General features: G+C 40.5%; 1 non-coding gene across 1 annotated transcript; it reads right to left on the bottom strand.

Moving 5' to 3' along the window:
* Positions 1–16,439: 16,439 nt before the first annotated feature.
* Positions 16,440–16,523, bottom strand: LOC128595203 (small nucleolar RNA SNORD45). Its single transcript, XR_008382852.1, has one exon. It is a non-coding gene; the product is annotated as a small nucleolar RNA SNORD45 (small nucleolar RNA).
* Between the last annotated feature and the right edge of the window lie 2,795 nt (positions 16,524–19,318).

Genomic DNA, 19,318 nt, shown 5'->3' with positions numbered 1-19,318 from the left:
TTTTCTAAGGGCAAAGGGCAATATTTTATTATTTGAATAGTCTTCTTAAATTCATATATAGATTATAGATTTCTGGCAAATGACGCAAGCCCTATGGAAATGCTAATACAGTGACAAGTAAAGAGTGATAACTATAAAATCAGCAGAGATTAAACCATGAGATCTGACTATACAAGTAGATAATTTTAACTGCTGTATCACCTACCTGACTTCTGGGGAGCAAATTGAATATAACATTTAAAAGATAAGAATATCCTTCATAAAGGTTATGAGAAAGCCAAAAATTATATTACATGTATTCTCAGATTAAAATTGACTTAATAACAGTTTCAGATCAATTAGAACATGCGTATCTGTAGTTATAACCTATTTTATCCCAATACATACAAAATAACCTAATTTATACCAAATATAACTATTTCTTGCTACCAACAAAATTGTTTTTAAACACCTAAATGCCTATTTGCTCAGTTATTATGCCAAAAAAAAAAGTATTTCTCAAAACGGTAAGCAACATAAGAGGGTAAAAGGAATAGACAAAATTTTGCTCTGAGGTCTAGTTAACAATACATCCCAAACCATTTTTTTTTTTTTTTGTAGAGACAGAGTCTCACTTTATGGCCCTCGGTAGAGTGGGGCCCATGGCATCACACAGCTCACAGCAACCTCCAACTCCTGGGCTGAAGCAATTCCCAGCCTCCCGAGTAGCTGGGACTACAGGTGCCCGCCACAACGCCCAGTTCAGACGGGGCCGGGTTTGAACCCGCCACCCTCGGTATATGGGGCCGGCGCCTTACCATCCCAAACCATTTTTAAACTTAAATCATTCCAGGGTTCTATGAGAAACCTATAAAGTCACATTTCAATTTTTAGAACTTTGGAGAAGGAGCATTAGAAAATGAGTCTGATTTTTAAAATCTTGAAGAAAGAAATAAAAAAAGCTTGTGAAGCTTTGCTTCTTAGCTTCAAATATTAGAATATGTTTTTTAAGCTTAATGGTATCTTATGGAAAATCAGTATTACAATGAGTCACTAGGAGGGGAATAATAATTTTTTGTAATAAAGTGAAGGCCAGGGGTGAACATTTCAGAACACCACATTTCTAGTTTAACTACAGTTGTCTCCACATTAGCTTTCCTCTTCCATCTAATGTGTAAAAACTCTGAGGTTGGGCGGCGCCTGTGGCTCAGTGAGCAGGGCGCCGGCCCCATATACCGAGGGTGGCGGGTTCAAACCCAGCCCCGGCCAAACTGCAACCAAAAAATAGCTGGGCGTTGTGGCGGGCGCCTGTAGTCCCAGCTACTCGGGAGGCTGAGGCAGAAGAATCGCCTAAGCCTAGGAGTTGGAGGTTGCTGTGAGCTGTGTGACGCCACGGCACTCTACCGAGGGCAATAAAGTGAAACTCTGTCTCTACAAAAAAAAAAAACTCTGAGGTTTCCTAGAAAGGAAATAAAGGGACCAGCACTGAGAGCAGTTCACTTCTAAAATGTTTTCCCTGCATTAAATATCCAATTAAAAAAGAAGAATCCCCCTTGATTATCAGATTCCTTGGCTTTTGCTAGAATTGCTTCTTGTCCAGAAATGCTTTGTGTATGAATGAACCTGGCAAATCCTCCTTTCCATGGGTAATCATTAACCAGAAATCAAATCGGTATCGTGTACAATTAGATTATGTTGACCCTTCCTCCCCAGAACTACAGCAAGAGAAAAAAAAAAGGAGGAAGAGACAATTAACCAATGAAATTTCTTTGGATTTTCAGGGACTAAATACTTTTGGCTTTCTTTCTTCAACTTTCCTAAGAAGAAAGTTGATTGTTGAATTAAGTATTACCTTATTTTTAGACAATACAGTAATAAACTGTCTTGGAGATCCTATCCTCTCCACCCCCAGTTAATAATAAATTGATGAAAGGCAGAAAAACAAAACAAAAAGGCAATAATAAGCACACTAAGAAACACATATTTCTTAGACATTCTATTTATCATATGCCCAGCAATGTCGCCATCATCTCACGTTTTGTCAGCTGAATTTGGCTTGAAGCTTCCTATGGTCCAGCTCAAATTCAACATCTGCTGGTAATCTTGGCAAATACTTTGCTAACATATTAAGAAAATAAAGAGCATTCCTTGCCTGCAGCTCTCATCTTTCCCCCTTGTATTCTGTGAGGTGGTATCTGTCCAATGGAAAAGCAAGGAAGTCCTTGACTCCCCTTCTCCCCTGCCACCAGCTCCATGGCTAGTGTTAGGAAGCAGTAAGCCCGCCATGTCTTGAAACCAATGCTTGATTAATCATAGCATCAGAATTAAAATATTTATTTGCCCGGAAAGCAGCCGTGGGTGGCTAAAGCACCAACCTTTTTGAATTCTGAGTCATCTCCTGGAATGGAATACAGTGTAAATATGTTCACACCCATTCAATTTATCTTGACCTCTGGAAATTATCTTGAATAAACCTGGCATTTCACTGCCTTGGCCCTCCAGCTTTCCTTCCCAGAAACAACCTTGGAGAATCAGACATAGTTACTAAGAACTTGGAACCACTGGAGAGTTTTAAAGCAAGGCCTGTGCCTCTGTACTCCACCCCATTTTATCATTTGAAGATGTGTACAGTAAGCTCCAATCTAAAGTCTTCTTCAACCTGTCCAGCTGGATTGCAAAATACAGATACGTTTCTTAGTAAGGACCTGAAATGCTCGCAGCTGGCTCTGATAGCTAATACTCCATCTACACTGAACGCACCATAGTCCTTTCCCCTATGCTGTCATCCCTCTGCCACTTTGTTTCTGGACGATCTCCCTGCAGCATAAGCTGGCCTGTGCTCAAGGAATAAAATTCATTATAAAGGATGTTCATGTGGCTGAGTAAAATAATTTGAATGGTAAGAATTATATTAAAAGCAAAGTATTTGTGACATTTCTCATTATTCTAAAGTTGCTTTCTGCATTGAGTTTTTCGGATGTCAATTTAAATATATATGTAAATGTACTTAGCAAACATTTCTTTTTTTTGTTTGTTTGTTTGTAGAGATAGTTTCACTTTATGGCCCTCGGTAGAGTGCCATGGCATCCCACTGCTCACAGCAACCTCCAACTCCTGGGCTTAAGCGATTCTCTTGCCTCAGCCTCCCGAGTAGCTGGGACTACAGGCGCCCGCCACAACGCCCGGCTATTTTTTTGTTCAGTTCGGCCGGGGCCGGGTTTGAACCCGCCACCCTCAGTATATGGGGCCAGCACCCTACTCACTGAGCACAGGCGCCGCCCACAAACATTTCTATTAGATATAACTCTTTAGTATTACAATCTCAGTTTTAAGAGATATTTGAAGGAAAAAAGCAAAGGAGGGATAGATCAATGAAATTACACAATATTAAACAGCAGAACAAGGACTGGAATATATTTCCTTCCCTACATTTGCTTCTTAATGCATACTAATCAAAGTAACCCATAACCCAAGGTAAAATAAAACTAAATACCTCCATTCAAGGGACATGGACTATTATCCACCAGTGAGATTTTATTTTTGGAATTCAACATTATCCTCTGTCAATAGTATAACATTTCTTTGCATTTGGAAGTTGGGTCCAGTTAGCTCTGCCAGTGTTTTCTTTGTGTGTCTATACGATGGCAGCCTACTGAAAATCCTTGTTACACTGGACCTTCTTACAGGGTTATATTTGAGTAAGACAGGATAAGTCCATCTCCTTTTCTGCACAGGGTCTCCTTATTGGAAAACCTTACAACATGTAACTCAGTTTCCTCAGCAACACTTACTCTAGTGTGGGCCCCAACGACAATGCTAGAGAAAGGTTCACTATACTACCTACCAACTCATTCTGAGAACAGAATATAAAACACCCCATACCTCGTGTGACCACATTGTGGAAATGGAAGCAAAACTTGTTGAAGTTTAAATTTCTGTCATATTAAAAAGCTGAGGTCAGTAGAGCTCTTTCAAGACCATGAACACCGACTTTTACTTCCTATAATGTTTTAAGTAAGATCTTACAGACACAAAGATGAGACATATCTTTAGAGGTTTATTTTACATATTTGCTCGATGATATTTCTCCCTTTTAGAAGAGCTTCTTACTTATTATTATCATATTCCAACCTTCTTACTCAGGGTAGCTTGAGAAGGTTTTATATATTAAATAATCCAGACCCAGAACTTAATTGCCTTTCTTTGGATTTCTGAAAGAGTCAGGTGATATCCACATTTGTAATGAGGTTGTAAGTCCAATATTAAATTTCATGTTTTTTTGTTTGGAAATACATTGCTCAGGTAAGTATTCTTCCTTCTATAATTAGTGACTAGAGAACTATCTCTGGCTGGTCATTACATTTCTTGTTAGATAAAAATGCAAGAATTTGGGGTGGCGCCTGTGGCTCAGTCAGTAAGGCGCCGGCCCCATATGCCGAGGGTGGCGGGTTCAAACCCAGCCCCGGCCAAACTGCAACCAAAAAATAGCCGGGCGTTGTGGCGGGTGCCTGTAGTCCCAGCTACTCGGGAGGCTGAGGCAAGAGAATCGCTTAAGCCCAGGAGTTGGAGGTTGCTGTGAGCTGTGTGAGGCCACGACACTATACCGAGGGCCATAAAGTGAGACTCTGTCTCTACAAAAAAAAAAAAAAAAATGCAAGAATTTGGCTCTCCCCAGTGACTCAGTCTATAATGTTTACTGAGTAAAAAATAGCTGCAGCTTTCAAAGTAGGAGTATGAGGAAACAGAATAGATGTAAGAGATTCACAGCCCTTCTGGGCAGCTTTCAATCTCATGGAAAAAATGGAGATGGATACTTTTTGCTTTATCTGAACTGCCCAAAGTCACAACCTAGCAAAAAAGTTCATGATGTTAAATTACACAAATTAATACTATCTGGTTATATTTGGTTATTGGAGTAACTGGGGCTGGTTGTACTAAGAAAAGAAAAATATCTTTGAACAGAGTGAGATTTTAAAAAAAAAAATAATTGTTATACCACATAGTGAAAGTGAAGGAGGGAGATGGTGTGTGGAAGAAGGAGGGAAGCCTAGATAGGAGCAAGGCTTGTGTTAGAGCTGAGAGACCGGTGAGAATAGGTAATGAATGAATAGTTCAATGGAGAAAAGAGATTGTGAATTTGCCTTTCAGTGTTTGGCATCTGCTTAACTCTAATTTAATCCAGTAGGTACTGAGTTCCTACCATGTAACCTTCATTTTGCTGATCATCATACGATTGTAAACATCATTACTATGATTATGAATTCCAAGTAAACTCCCTACTTTCCAAATCCATTCTTGTCATCTGTAGCCACACACTGGAGTAACCTAAGCACTTTGTCTCTTTATCATGGAAGGGAGTCTTCCTTAAGTTCAGAGTGCCACAAGCTGGTCTGTTTGCTGGTCAGGCATTCTGCACAGAATCCCAGAGTGACCAATTAGCATTTTTATTTGAAGTTCAGATCTTCTACTCTAACCCACAGAGATTTGACTGAGCTTTCTTTAGTGTGTTGCTTTGACCATTCTCCTCTGTTCTGTCTACAAATGTGAGACTTGAGCTTTAGATTCTCATAGTATACCCCAAGGTTATCCCCATCTCAATGGGGAGCATCCCTTAAAACTTTTTTTTGAGACAGAGTCTCACTATATGGCCCTTGGTAAAGTGCTGTGGTGTCACAGCTCATGGCAACCTCAAACTCTTGGGCTTAAGCTATTCTCTTGCCTCAATCTCTCAAGTAGCTGGGACTACAGGCACCTGCCACAATGCCGGGCTATTTTTTGTTGCTGTTGTTGTAGTAGTTGTCATTGTTGTTTAGCAGGCCCCAGGCTGGGTTTGAACCCTCCAGCCCCTGTCTATGTGGCCAGTGCCCTAACTGCTGAGCTATGGGCCCTGAGCCCCTTAAACCTCTTCTTCACGTTTTCTTTTTTCTTTTCTTTTTTTTTTTTTTTTTGTGGCTGGGGCTGGGTTTGAACCCACCACCTCCAGCATATGGGACTGGTGCCCTATCCCTTTGAGCCACAGGCACCACCCCTCTTCTTCACATTTTCTTATGCCATTTCCCCCCACCCATACACAATCACTCAGTTGTTTTTAACCTTATGTAAATTAAGGAATGTGCTCAAATGCATACATAAGAAACCCAGGTAGGTGGCTTTCTCATATAGGGAAAAGCAGTAAGAATCCTAGGGGTAGGCAATTCAAGGCTTGCTGTAGGAAGGAGGCCTATTTTATCTTTCTGCCTCTCCATTCCTTACCTCTGGTTGCTACGGTCATAAGCATAATGTGCATTCCAGGGAGGAAGAAGCAGGCAGATTTCTACTTACCTACCTCTCCTTAGCCAAATTAAGTCACATGGCCATTTCTTAACTGCAAGGGAGTCTGGGAAGCCAGAATTCTAGGTGGAGAAAAGGTAAGATAGAAGGGGATTAGAATGAACGTCGAGTGAACCCATGCCTCAGATTCCAACTTCAGAGTCCTCCCTCCTCTCGCCATGCCTCTGCATGAGTTGTCACTCATCTGTAGCCAAGTCTGCAGCTGCAGCTGGAGGGGGTGGGTGTACAGGAGCCTTCTTTTATCCATGGTTTTACTCTCTGAGATTTCAGTTACCTAAGGTTTTGCTTTCCACAATTTTAGTAACCCACCATCAACCATAGTCTGACAATATTAAACGAAAGATTCCAGAAATAACCAATGTATGAGTTTTAAATGGTACACTGTTATGAGTAGCATGGTAAAATCTCATGGAGTCCCACTCTGTCCCTTGCTCATGGGAAGAGGGATGAATGGAAAACAATAGATGTTTTGAGAGAGACCACATTAATGTAGCTTTCATTACATTATTAAAAGTTTTCTATTTTATTATGTTATTCCTGTTAATCTCTCTGCCTAATTTATAAGTTTTATCATACATGTGTATGCAGGAAAAAACAGAGTACAGTCATCCTTTGGTATCCACGAGGGAGGACCCTACCACAATCAGGTACCAAATCTGCAGATGTTCAAGTCCCTTATGTAAAATGTCTTAGTATTCACTTACAACTGAAGAACATCCTCCCATATACTTTAAATCATCTCTAGATTATTTATAATACCTAATTCAATGTAAATGCTATGTAAGTAGTCATTATATAGTATTGTTTTTATTTGTATTATTTTTTATTACTGCATTGCTATTTTTATTGTTTTTTATTTATTTTTTTTTTAATATTTTCAATCCACGGTTGTTGAATCCATGGATGTGAAACCAATGGATACAGAGGCTAATTGTGCAGTGTTCAGGGCTATCAGTGGGGGTCCTGGTGCATAACCTGTGGGTAGGTGGGGACTACTGTATGGTTAAGACAGAGCTGCTTCTGTTTGAGAGTTGAAAAGAAGAGCTCTAAAGATGATACAGTCTCAAAGACAGAACATTAGAAGGTACTCAAACCTTTCCCTAAGAAGATTTATCCCTTCCTACCATTTCTCCTGTTCTTTATTAAGCTAAAAATACATCTCCTCCTTTTAGCCTGAAGCTCTTGAGGAAAGGCCACTTTCTATTAATCCCTATAAACGTCTGGCTCTGCAGCAGGAGGAGCAGGTTGAAAATGGAATCACCCTTTCCAGGCTCAGCATCTTCACTTGGACATACTATATAATCATCCCATAAAACTTAACAGGTGTAAAGCAAAGTCCTTATCTTATTCTTGCCTTTCTATAAGCACCTCTTTGTCCTCACAAATGTCACTCAGGCCTCAAAGCTCAGTCACTTTGACAATTTCTCAATCACATCCTTTCCTGTAGCCAGGTTCATGAGTCCAGGTGGTTCTTTCTTTTTCCTGAGTGTTTATTTATTTATTTATTTATTGCAGTTTTTGGCCAGGGCCGGGTTTGAACCTGCCACCTCCGGTATATGGGGCCGGTGCCCTACTCCTTTGAGCCACAGGAGCCGCCCGGTTCTTTCTTTTTAATGTCTCTTTCACCTGTTCATTATCTTCTCTTTGCTACCACCCATAGTCAGACCCTTATTTTGACTATTGAAGCAAACCCCTAACTGGTTTCCCCACCTCACTTTTTCTTTCTTTCTCTTTCAGTCTAACACAGAATCTAACATACTTGATTCACTTTCTAAAACATTCTCTAAAATCCCTCATCCATCCAGAAGAAATCCCAGAAATAAGCAAACTGGAATCATTAAAATATACACATATACATTAAACATCTTACTTTACCTCCAAACATGTAATAAAACATGAAACATTCATTTGCTAAACTTTTATTGGAAGGTCAAGACTGAAAATCGGTCTGCTAATGGATCAGAGTCCTCTTTCTAGAATAAAGATCACTGTGATCATTATGTGGTTTTTATGAAGTGCAATAAAAACTTACCAAGAGTTCAGGAACAAGTGCAGAATCCATCTACATTTCGGTGACTTTCTCCCAATCTCTTACTATTATTTATAGATTTGATAAGTTGTTGTTTTGCTTCCTGAATTTTTTTTCCCTAGCAACTTACATCTATGGAGATCCTATAAAACATTTAATTTACCATAGAAAATTGTGACCGTGTGTGTGTATGTGTGTTTTGGATCATACTTTTTTAATTGTGGAGCTTTAGCCACTTTTGTTCCTGTACTCTTATTACATTGGTTTACCTAACATTTGATTAAAATCTATAGAAGTTGATATTGACTTAAGAGTAAGCCACACTCTTCCCAGACTTCCCAGTGAACACAGCTGTAAAATCAGGACATAATTCACGGAGCAGCTATTTGTCTGAAAAGTAAATAACAGCAGGTGGACTAAGGGGCAGAAAGCACAGAATGTAAAGTGCCATTGACAGAAGCAGCATTGATTTACCCACTTTTTTCTCTCCAGCCCTCCCAAGGTTTAGCCCTAAAGGTGGGCACAGTTGTAGAAATTCACAGCAGAGTGATATATAGAGAGCTTTCAGGTTAAAGAACAAAGAAGTGGAGTCCAGGAAATAAAAGGACTGAGAAAAAGAAGTACTCGGGAAAAGTAAACCATAAAGTTATTTATGAATGCCAAGCTCAAGTTGCACATACATGGATTTGCATTTATATGACTTTTATAAGACTTTGAGAACCCACCAGACAGACCAGTTGCCCTCATATCATATTGGCCACTGGGGGGGTTTATGCATCGGACACATCCAAACAGTACTGCAAAGGCTCAGAAACTGAATTGGTGTTGGAACCAGAGCCACTGAAGGCGGGTGGAAACTGTCACTAGAACCTAACCAGATTGATTGCTCACCAAAACAAAATAGCAACATTCTCCATAGAGCATGGCTCAGAATCTTATAATACCCAAAATGTGTAGCATACAATCCCAAATTACTTAATACCAAAGAAACAAATAAATCTCTCAATTTGTTGTTTTGTTTTGTTGTAAAGATGAGGTCTCAATATGTTGTCAAGGCTGATCTTGAACTCCTGGGTGTAAACAATCTTTCTGCCTCAGCCCCCTGAAGAACCAGGATTACAGACATGAGTTACCACAATCAGCCCAAACTCTCAATCTGAACAGGAAACAATCACCAAACAGATAGAAAAGCCAAGATGACATAAATGTTAGAATTACCTGATAAAGTCTTTATTTATTTATTTTGTAGAGACAGAGTCTCACTTTATTACCCTCAGTAGAGAGCCATGGCATCACAGCTCACAGCAACCTCCAACTCGTGGGCTTAAGCGATTCTCTTGCCTCAGCCTGGAGAGCAGCTGGGACTATAGGCGCCCGCCACAACGCCCGGCTACTGATAAAGTCTTTAAAGCAGCTATTATAAAATGTTCCTAAGAGCAATCACAAACACACTTGAATCTAACAGAAAATTAGAAAGTCTCTGTAAAGAAAAAGAAGAGATAAAGAAGAACCAGATGGAGATTTTAAGAATGGTAGTAAAGTAAATGAAATAAACAAATTCACTGGCTGGGCTGGATAGCAGAATGAGGATAATAGAACAAATAAGTAATGGGCTTGAAGACAGATCAGTAGAAACTATCTAATTTGAACAGCAAAGAGAAAAGAGATTGAAAAATTGAACTGAGCCCTGATAACTAGTGGGACAATGACAGAAGGGGTGGCCTTTGTTCATCAGAGTCTCGAAAGGACAGAAGAAAGAGTGTGTTGCTAAAAATTGGAAAGAAATGATGCTTGGTACTTCATTAAAAAATGATATATTGATTGCAAATAAGCACATGAAAAGAAATTCAATATCTTTAGCCACTAGTGAAATGAAAATTAAAACCATGATAGCATGTCACTTTACACCCATTAAAGTGGCTTTAAAAAATCCCGCGAATGCCAAATGCTGATAAGAGTACAGTACAACTGGAATTCTCATGCATTGCTGGTGGGAAGACAGAATGGGACAGCCACTCTGAAAAATAATCTGGTGGTTGCTCAGACATTTAAACATGCACTTACTATATAACCCAGACTTTTGGTGTAGTCTTTCTAGAGAAATGGAAACTTTTGTTCACATAAAAGCCTGCATATGTATAAGTGTTTATATGCTCCACTCCTAATAGCCACCAATTAGAAACAAATATCCTTCAGTGGGTGAACAGTTCAGCAAGCTGGGGCATGTCCGAGCAATAAGACGCTACACAGCAACATAAAGGATCAAAGTATTGAAACACACGGCAATTTGGATGAATCTCAAAAGCACTCTGCTGTATATGTGAAACTTGGTAAACGGTCTGTGAAGCTAGTGAATGATGCCCCATGACAATATCAATGTACACAGCTATGATTTAATAAAAAAAAAAGCACTCTGATGAATGACAAAAAAAGTCTCAAAATGTTACATACTGTATAAATTTATCTGTTATTCTCAAAAGGACAAAACTCTAAGATTAAAGAACAGATCAGTGGTTGCCTACATAGGAATAAGGGGATGTGACTATAAAAGAACAGCATGAGTGGCTTTGGGGTAATAGAAGTTTTCTATGTCTTGCTTCCATGTAATAGAATTGTACAACAACAACAAAAAAAAAGGGCAGTGCCGGTGGCTCAAAGGGGTAGGGCACTGGCCCCATATGCCGGAGGTGGCAGGTTCAAACCCAGCCCTGTCCAAAAACTGCAAAAAAAAAGAACTGTACAACAAAAAAGTTGATTTTAATATACAACAATTTTTTTAAGGAAAAAGAAAAATGTATAATGACAATAGCACGTGCTTTTCACACACACAGTTCAACTGATGGGAGTAGAAGAGAGTTAGAAAGTGAATTGGCCATAAAGAATTTGCACAACGCTGTTTCCACATTTTGGCAATTGTAAATTGAGCTGCAATAAACAGTCTAGTACAAGTGTCCTTATGATAAAAGGATTTTTTTCCTTCTGGGTAGATGCCCAGTAATGGGATTGCAGGATCAAATAGGAGGTTTAGCTTGAGTGCTTTGAGGTTTCTCCATACTTCCTTCCAGAAAGGTTGTATAGCCTAAATGCCCACCAACCCAGGAATAGGTTAACAGCTGTGGTATATGTATACCATGGAATACTATTCAGCCATTAAAAAAAATGGAGACTTTACATCCTTTGTATTAACCTGGATGGAAGTGGAAGACATTATTCTTAGTAAAGCATCACAAGAATGGAGAAGCATGAATCCTATGTACTCAATTTTGATATGAGGACAATTAATGACAATTAAGGTTATGGTGAGGGAGGAAAAGCAGAAAGAGGGACGGACGGAGGCGGGTGGGGCCTTGGTGTGTGTCACACTTTATGGGGGCAAGACATGATTGCAAGAGGTACTTTGCCTAACAATTGCAATCAGTGTAACCTGGCTTATTGTACCTTCAATGAATCCCCAACAATAAAAAAAAAAAAAAAAAAGAATTTGCACAACGCCTGTCATGGGTACCTGTCTTCCATTATTCTTTTGACTCTTGAAAGTCAATGACACTTTTTCAGTACACATGAACTCCCAGATGTGCTTCACGGGCTGTTTCAAATTCTTTCCTAGCTCAAAGTGCTCAGTTGTTCCTCACTGCCACCATTTAAAGTTGACTTCTGTCAACCTCCTGTGGCAGGGACAGTTTGGGGGTGCTAGTACAAGCAAAGCCACTGAAGACCACACTCTTCTCCACTGCCTGGAAGCCACCTGCCAACCCTGGCCATCACTTTGACAAGGGCTCATTGATTTCACAACACGGGTGATTAAGGATAGAATGGAATAGCAGCTGCTCCAGGAAAGCTTTCACGTGCACTCAGAAATTAATTCTGAATGCAGGTTCAGAAGGCTGAGGCCAGACATCAAGAGCATTTCCTTTTAGACGTATCAAGAGACAACCATCACTAAAACTCTTGCTAAATCTGCACTTCAGTGTTCCCTGTGTCTATTGAGTCACATTTATCTTCCCCAAAAGTCTAAAACAAACGGTAGGATGCTTCTCAAAGGCTAAGAAAGCTCTTGTGTTCCAAATTCCACTTCCACAATCAAAATCTCTTCCCCAGGCTGGGTGTGGTGTCTCACACCTATAATCCTAGTGCTTTGGGCGAATGAAGCAGGCAGATTGCTTCAGTTTAGGAGTTCAAGATCAGCCTCAGCAAGACTGATACTCTGCCTTTACAAAAAATAGAAAAAAACTTAGCACTTCGGGAAGCTAAGGTGGGAGGATAGCTTGAGGTCAGGAGCTTGAGGCCAGCCTGAGAAAGAGCAAGCCCCCATCTGTACAAAAAATAGAAAAGTTAGCCAGGTATGGTAGTGCATACCTGTAGTCCTAGTAATTCAGGAGGCTGAGGCAGGAGGATTGCTTGAGCTCAGGAGTTTAAACTTGCAGAGAGCTATGATGAAGCCACTGCACTCTAGCCCAGGTGACAGAGAGAAACCCTGTCTCAAAAAAAAAAAAAAAATCCCCATAGCTCTCCTTTTCCAGTAGGATATATTTTTCTATGTTCTCAAGTCATTTACACTTTTGTTATCATTTCTGTGACCATCTAGATGATCTTACAATGGACAAAAGCATTAGGACCTGTTTTTATACTTTGTAGACAATTGTTACATAACTTTAGCTGCCTCTTTCAGAATAAACAAACAGTTTTACTTTTTCTAGATTTACTTTCTGTTCTCTTACTACTGTTGTTGCTTTACTCAGAAACTTTTCTAATCAATATGTAGACATTCCACAAGATAAAATTTGCTGTTAAGAGTGTTTCTGTTGGCCAGGCATGGGAGTTTATGACCATAATCCCAGCACTTTGGGAGGCCAAGGTAAGAAGGTTGCTTGAGGCCAGGAGTTCAAGACCAGCCTAGGCAACATATAGAAGAGATTCCCATCTCTAAAAACAAACAAAGTGTTTCTATTCAACTGAATATGTGGGAATCTCATGCCTTTTAAGACATATAGAACAGGACCCTAAGGTGGATAGAACCAACTCTAGAACAGGGAATGATGATCTTGGAGATCCTCATATTAAAGGAAGTATCCCTGTAGGATTATGGACACTTAAAGCAGAGGGTTTAGGAGAAATCAGTTAGCACCAATTTAGGAATGTGGCAATTCTTCTTTTTCTGAAGTCCTCTTTGAGGTTGTGACTTTTACATGATGAGAGGAAGCTACTGGAAGAAGTCTTGCACTGAGAAAACAGAAAGAGACCACAGAAACGTCCCATGGTCTCAGTCTCCTTCAGCTATCCCAACCGCAGCCTAAAAGGAACCCAGTACTAGTCCACTAAGAGACAGGGCACTGGGCCTGTCTAACCAGTCAGTGATACTAGGAAATGACCGGAAGCTATTGTACCCCACTTCCCCCACACTTTCCACCCACTTCTTGGCAGTCAGGGCCTCGACCTCATCAGATTCAAGTCCGGGTTCATGTGGGAGATATAACAATATGTGTAGCCAGGCATTGTGGTGGGTGCCTATAGTCCCAGCTACTCAGGAGGCTGAGACAAGACTATCGCTAAACCCAGGAGCTGAAGGTTGCTGTGAGCTGTGACGCCACAGCACTGTATCACTCTACCAAGGGCGATAAAATGAGACTCTGTCTCTAAAAAAAAACAGTATGTAGCAAGGACTTTATGCAAAGCATTAGAATAAGAAGAAAGGTCCAATTTGAGCAAGGAATGCTATTTTCTATATTAAGAATTTTGCATGGAAAGATCTAAGAGTCAGCACTAGCTAACCCGTCACCGAGGAGCTTTCTGAAAAAACAAGAGAAGCAATTTCACTTCTGAGTTGAAACCTTCATTATGTATGTAGGTACTCCAGCCTTGACTAATTAATTTCCTTCAGAAAAAACAAATCCTTTACATAATTTCCTTTTCCAACTCCTTTCAAATAATGATAACTTTAACATTATTAGCAGTCTGCTTTACTCACCTTTAAAATAATAATAACACTATACAGAATGTCATTTGTCATCAACAAGGGAAATGAAGCATTGATTCCTCAGAATATTTATTATGCTCTTACTCTATGCCTGACATTCCCAGACGCTGGACCTACAACCTGCAAGGAGTCTCACATCTTGCTCTTCCAAACCCACTGGAATAGCGTTTCTCTCCCATGTTTTCATTATTGCCCTCGGAGGAATCTTTTTAGACGTGAAATCTTACTGCCACAGATCTAATGCATCTGCTTATGCACTGGGGCTGTATCTATGCTTTTTATACATAGAAAGAGTAAGAATTTTTGCCACCCGAGAACAAATTTTCAGGGGTGGGAGGTGATATCATCCCTATTGTTCTAGGAAACAGATAGATGATAAGCAAATAACTAAGAAAAATAACTGGGGTAAAATAAAATGTAGGAAATAAGAGAGGCTGTGAAATGGGGTGTGGGTACTTTAAATAGAAATATCCAGTTGCAGCCAGATCCGTTGGCTCAAGCCTGTAATCTTAGCACTCTGGGAGGCCAAGGTGGCTTGAGGTTAAGAGATTGAGACCAGCCTGGGAAAGAGCAAGAGCCCATTTGTACCAAAAATAGAAAAATTAGCTGGGTATGGTGCATACCTGTGTGCATACTTACAGTGTCAGCTACTCAGGAGGCTGAGGCAGAAGGACTGCCTGAGCCCAAGAGTTTAAAATTGTAGTGAGCTACGATGACGCTAAAAAAAAAAAAAAAAAAAATAGGGCGGCGCCTGTGGCTCAAAGGAGTAGGATGCCGGCCCCATATGCCAGAGGTGGCAGGTTCAAACCCAGCTCTGGCCAAAAAAAACTGCAAAAAAAAAAATCCAGTTGTTTTCACTGACTAAAACGGAGAAAGGTTATGGCTGACCTGTAGCCTCTCCCTATCTAGTTCCTCTCTGCCCGGCTTGCACTGAGCATCCACACACCTGGAGTTCACCATCAGGTAAGGATGCCCATAGCTTCCTGGTCCCATCTCCCCTGGAGCCCAGTGGCTTAAGTCTCCTACCTGCAACTGAGAGGAAAGGAAGTATATTCAATTCGTGAAGTATGGAGCACAGATAATGTTTCTTTTCCTGATTTTCACATTAATTCACATTAAGCCATGTACCTCCCTTATAAAAGCTCTATTACCCAAACAGGAGAGGTGCCAAAAGCCAGACAATTGAGGAACACGATCTCTTTGGTCACTTATTTTTGTGCAACTCTGAATGGGTCATTGTTCCTTAGTAAGGACATCAGGCTATCAAAGATAAATTTAACTGGCCATGGTTGTGGTGGAACAAGGCATATATATTTGCATAATGCTCTTTCCACTGGGTGAGTTCCAGCAGAGTAGTGAAGGCAGCATAATTGAGTGCTGAAAAGCAATATGATGCTCTGGTTAAGATCATGGGCTTTGGAATCCAGCCCACTGTCTGCAGGCAGCCGGGTTATTTAACTACTTCAAGACCCAGTCTATCCATATGCAAAATGAGAACAAAGATGTTATCATGCTGGGTTGTTTTAAGGAACAGGTAAAGTAATGTTTATGTAAACTATTTAGTATAATACTTGGAGCATGATAAGCTCCCTATATGTGGCACCTGTGGCTCAGTGAGTAGGGCGCAGGCCCCATATACCGAGGGTGACGGGTTCATAACCCAGCTCCGGCTGAACTGCAACCAAAAAATAGCCGGGCGTTGTGGTGGGCGCTTGTAGTCCCAGCTGCTTGGGAGACTGAGGCAGGAGAATCGCGGAAGCGCAAAGAGCTAGAGGTTGCTGTGAGTCCTGTGACATCATGGTACTCTACCGAAGGCGGTAAAGTGAGACTCTGTCTCTACAAAAAAAAAAAAAAAAAAATCGTTGCTATTACAATTGTTTCTGAAAGCCAACTATGTTTTGCTTTGGTGATCCTTTCTAGTTTTGCTACTTTTTTAGAGTAAAAAGGTTAAAATTTGGTTAAAATCAAAGCAGGATCTCTGGTGATGTTTTGCTGAATATGCCTTTTAATTATATCTGTCCTTTAATTACATTCTTGATTTTTTTTTAAATCAAGCTGTTTATTTTATTTTACCTTTTTTAACTATTGCTATTGGGTTTTTTTTCTCCCCCCCCCTTTTTTTTTATCAAGTTCCAAGCATAATTCAAGAGCTGATGTGTTATTATACATCAGCAATAAATTCAGGTAATACCTATCAATACAACATTGATGCTAAGTTCCATTTATAAATGTAAGTTTTACTACCCTTTATTCTGTACTATGAGATGGTGAATGAATGCTGATAGATCTGCCAACGTTAGTCCTTCCAAAGGCTTATACAATTTAAATTCTAGAAAGTTGTAAATCAAACTCTCTGTCTCACCAATTCCTCCCTGAGTCTGTCTCAGCTCTTGAGATCCCTACTGTGGTCACTGGTATCACCGTCTTGAAAATTATCTATGCTGGCTCAGTGCCTGTGGCTCAAGAGGCCAAGGCACCAGCCACATACACCTGAGCTGGCAGGTTCGAATCCAGCCTGGGCCAGCCAAACAACAATGACAACAACAACCAAAAAATAGCTGGGCATTGTGGCAGGTACCTGTAGTCCCAGCTACTTGGGAGGCAGAGGCAAGAGAATCGCTTGAGCCTAGGAGTTTGAGGTTGTTGTGAGCTGTGATGCCACAGCACTCTACCCAAGGCAACAGTTTGAGGCTCTGTCTCAAAAAAAAAAAAAAAGAAAATTATCTATGCTAATCTGCTAATCTCAGGGTCATCTCTTCTCAGGCACGATTTAATTTCTCCCCGTGTCTATGCAGTATTTCTGTTATGTGCGCCTATCTCTTCATTTTCTTTCCCAAACCCATCTAAGTATATTTGTTCAAGAGAGGTGCTATTCCTCAATGCCAAATCTATACTTAAGCACAGCATAAGAGACTTTGTCATGTTTGGGGCCAGTCATTCAACTTGTTTAAAAACTCTTCCTATGTTGGGCAGGTTCCCTGTGTTACAAGACCCGGCTCAAGGCAGAAGCCAGGACTGGCTCTCTTAGCCTATTTAGTTAGGGTTTGGGGATTCAGCCAGGAGCAGATCACAGTTTCGTCACAGAGGTTCTCAACCTTCCTAATGATGCAACCCTTTTATACAGTTTCTCATGTTGTGGTGACCCCCAACCATAAAATTATTTTCGTTGCTACTACATAACTGTAATTTTGCTACTGTTATGAATCATAATGCAAATATCTGATATGTAGGATGGTCTTAGGTGATCCCTGTGAAAGGGTCTTTGACCCCCAAAGGGGTCGCGACCCACAGGTTGAGAACCACTGGTTTTGTGGGTCTTGACCCTTATACAATTTTAAGGCCTTCTTTTTCTTTCTTTTTTTTTTAAAGGCAACAAATTATGAAGTTAAAATTAGGTTAAAAATTTAAGTACTGGCCAGGCACAGTGGGTCAGAGCTGTAATCCTAGTGTTTTGGGAGGCCAAGGCAGGAGGACGGCTTGAGCCCAGGAGTTTGAGGTTGCAGTGAGTTATCATGACACCACTGTACTCCAGCCTGGGTGACAGAGTAAGACTCTGCTGAGAGAGAGGAAGGAAGGGAGGTGGGAGGGAGGGAAGAAAATTAGGTACCCAGTTTGAAAAAGAAAAAAACTCAAAGCTATAAATTTCAGAAAGCTAACCACATCACAAATCCAGAAAGGCAATACAATTTTTAAATTAATTTGCCTAATTCCACTCTTTAATATTTTTTCTTTTCTTTCTTTCTTTCTTTTTTTGAGATAGAGTTTCAAACTGTTGCCCTGAGTAGAGGGCCCTGACATCATAACTCACAGCAACTTCCAACTTTTGGGCTCAAGTGATCCTCTTAAACTGAGTTTTTCTATTTTTAGTAGAGACAAGGTCTCACTTTTGCTCAGGATGGTCTTGAACTCATGAGCTCAAGCCATCTGCCCTCCTCAGCCTCCCAGAATGCTAAGATTACAGGCGTGAGCCACCGGGCCTGGCCAATATTTTTTCTTTATTGTTTTAACTGTATATTCCTTAATTGCCAATTCACAGGAAACAATAATTTTGTAGTTTTTTAAATAAAAATAAAACAGGGATAATTTAATCTTTCCTTTGACATAGTTGCTCAAATTTTTTTAATGGTAAGTTTAGAAAAGTTCCTTTTAATTTTCACAACTCCCGGTTAATAATATTGCATATCTTTAGTAACTGTAATAGGGAAAGGAGAGTTACTATTACAATATTTCTTCTGCATATTTTACAAAAACATATGACAGACATTCCCGGAGCTCTCTCAAGCTCTTGGAAGGGGCCTGTGTAAGTGCAGGACCCTGCAGCTGAAGATGCATTAGCTTCATGGTACACCTATTTCCGCAAACTCTTAGGCTTCACCAATCCGACATAATCATAAAAACTTCACTGCAGAAGTGAACAACCCCAGGAAGCGGAAGCCATTGCAGTCTACCATGTCACAACAGTGACAACAGAGGGCCTTGATTTTCCACGACATTCTTGGTGGAATGCCTGGTGTGAGTGTGCTGTTACAGTGGGGACTGCAGAGTCAGCACGCCCTCTTTCCTTAGGCAGCGGCCACAGTCTGCCACGGGCGTGCCTCCCGGCTACAGAGCCTGGGGCCCTCATCTCCAGCTCTCTTGGAGACTTTATGAGGTACCAAATATCCGTATTAAATGAACCTTGTTCTTCTGCCCAAATAGTTTGACTAGTTTTGCTCTCTTTTCCAAAGGCCAGTTCAAATGTGACATTTCTTCCTCAGGGCAATATTTTCTCCCCTGAAGCATGTTAACTATTTCTCCTTTTTGCTTTCCAGGTTGCAACAACAAATCCTGATATAAACATGTGGGAATATGGTTAAGGTAGGGGCTGAGGCATCATAAACCTACCTGAGATGATGGAACAATCCAAGGATGGAAAAGGGAATCCCAGCAGAATGCACAGGAGAAAACAAGGGTCCAAATACCAGAAAAGTAAGGGTGACAGTCAGGGTGACAGTCAATATATAAGC

This window comes from Nycticebus coucang, chromosome 9 (genome assembly GCF_027406575.1).
Source record: "Nycticebus coucang isolate mNycCou1 chromosome 9, mNycCou1.pri, whole genome shotgun sequence".
Classification (NCBI taxonomy): domain Eukaryota; kingdom Metazoa; phylum Chordata; class Mammalia; order Primates; family Lorisidae; genus Nycticebus; species Nycticebus coucang.
This window is presented reverse-complemented; position numbering and strand designations above follow the sequence as displayed.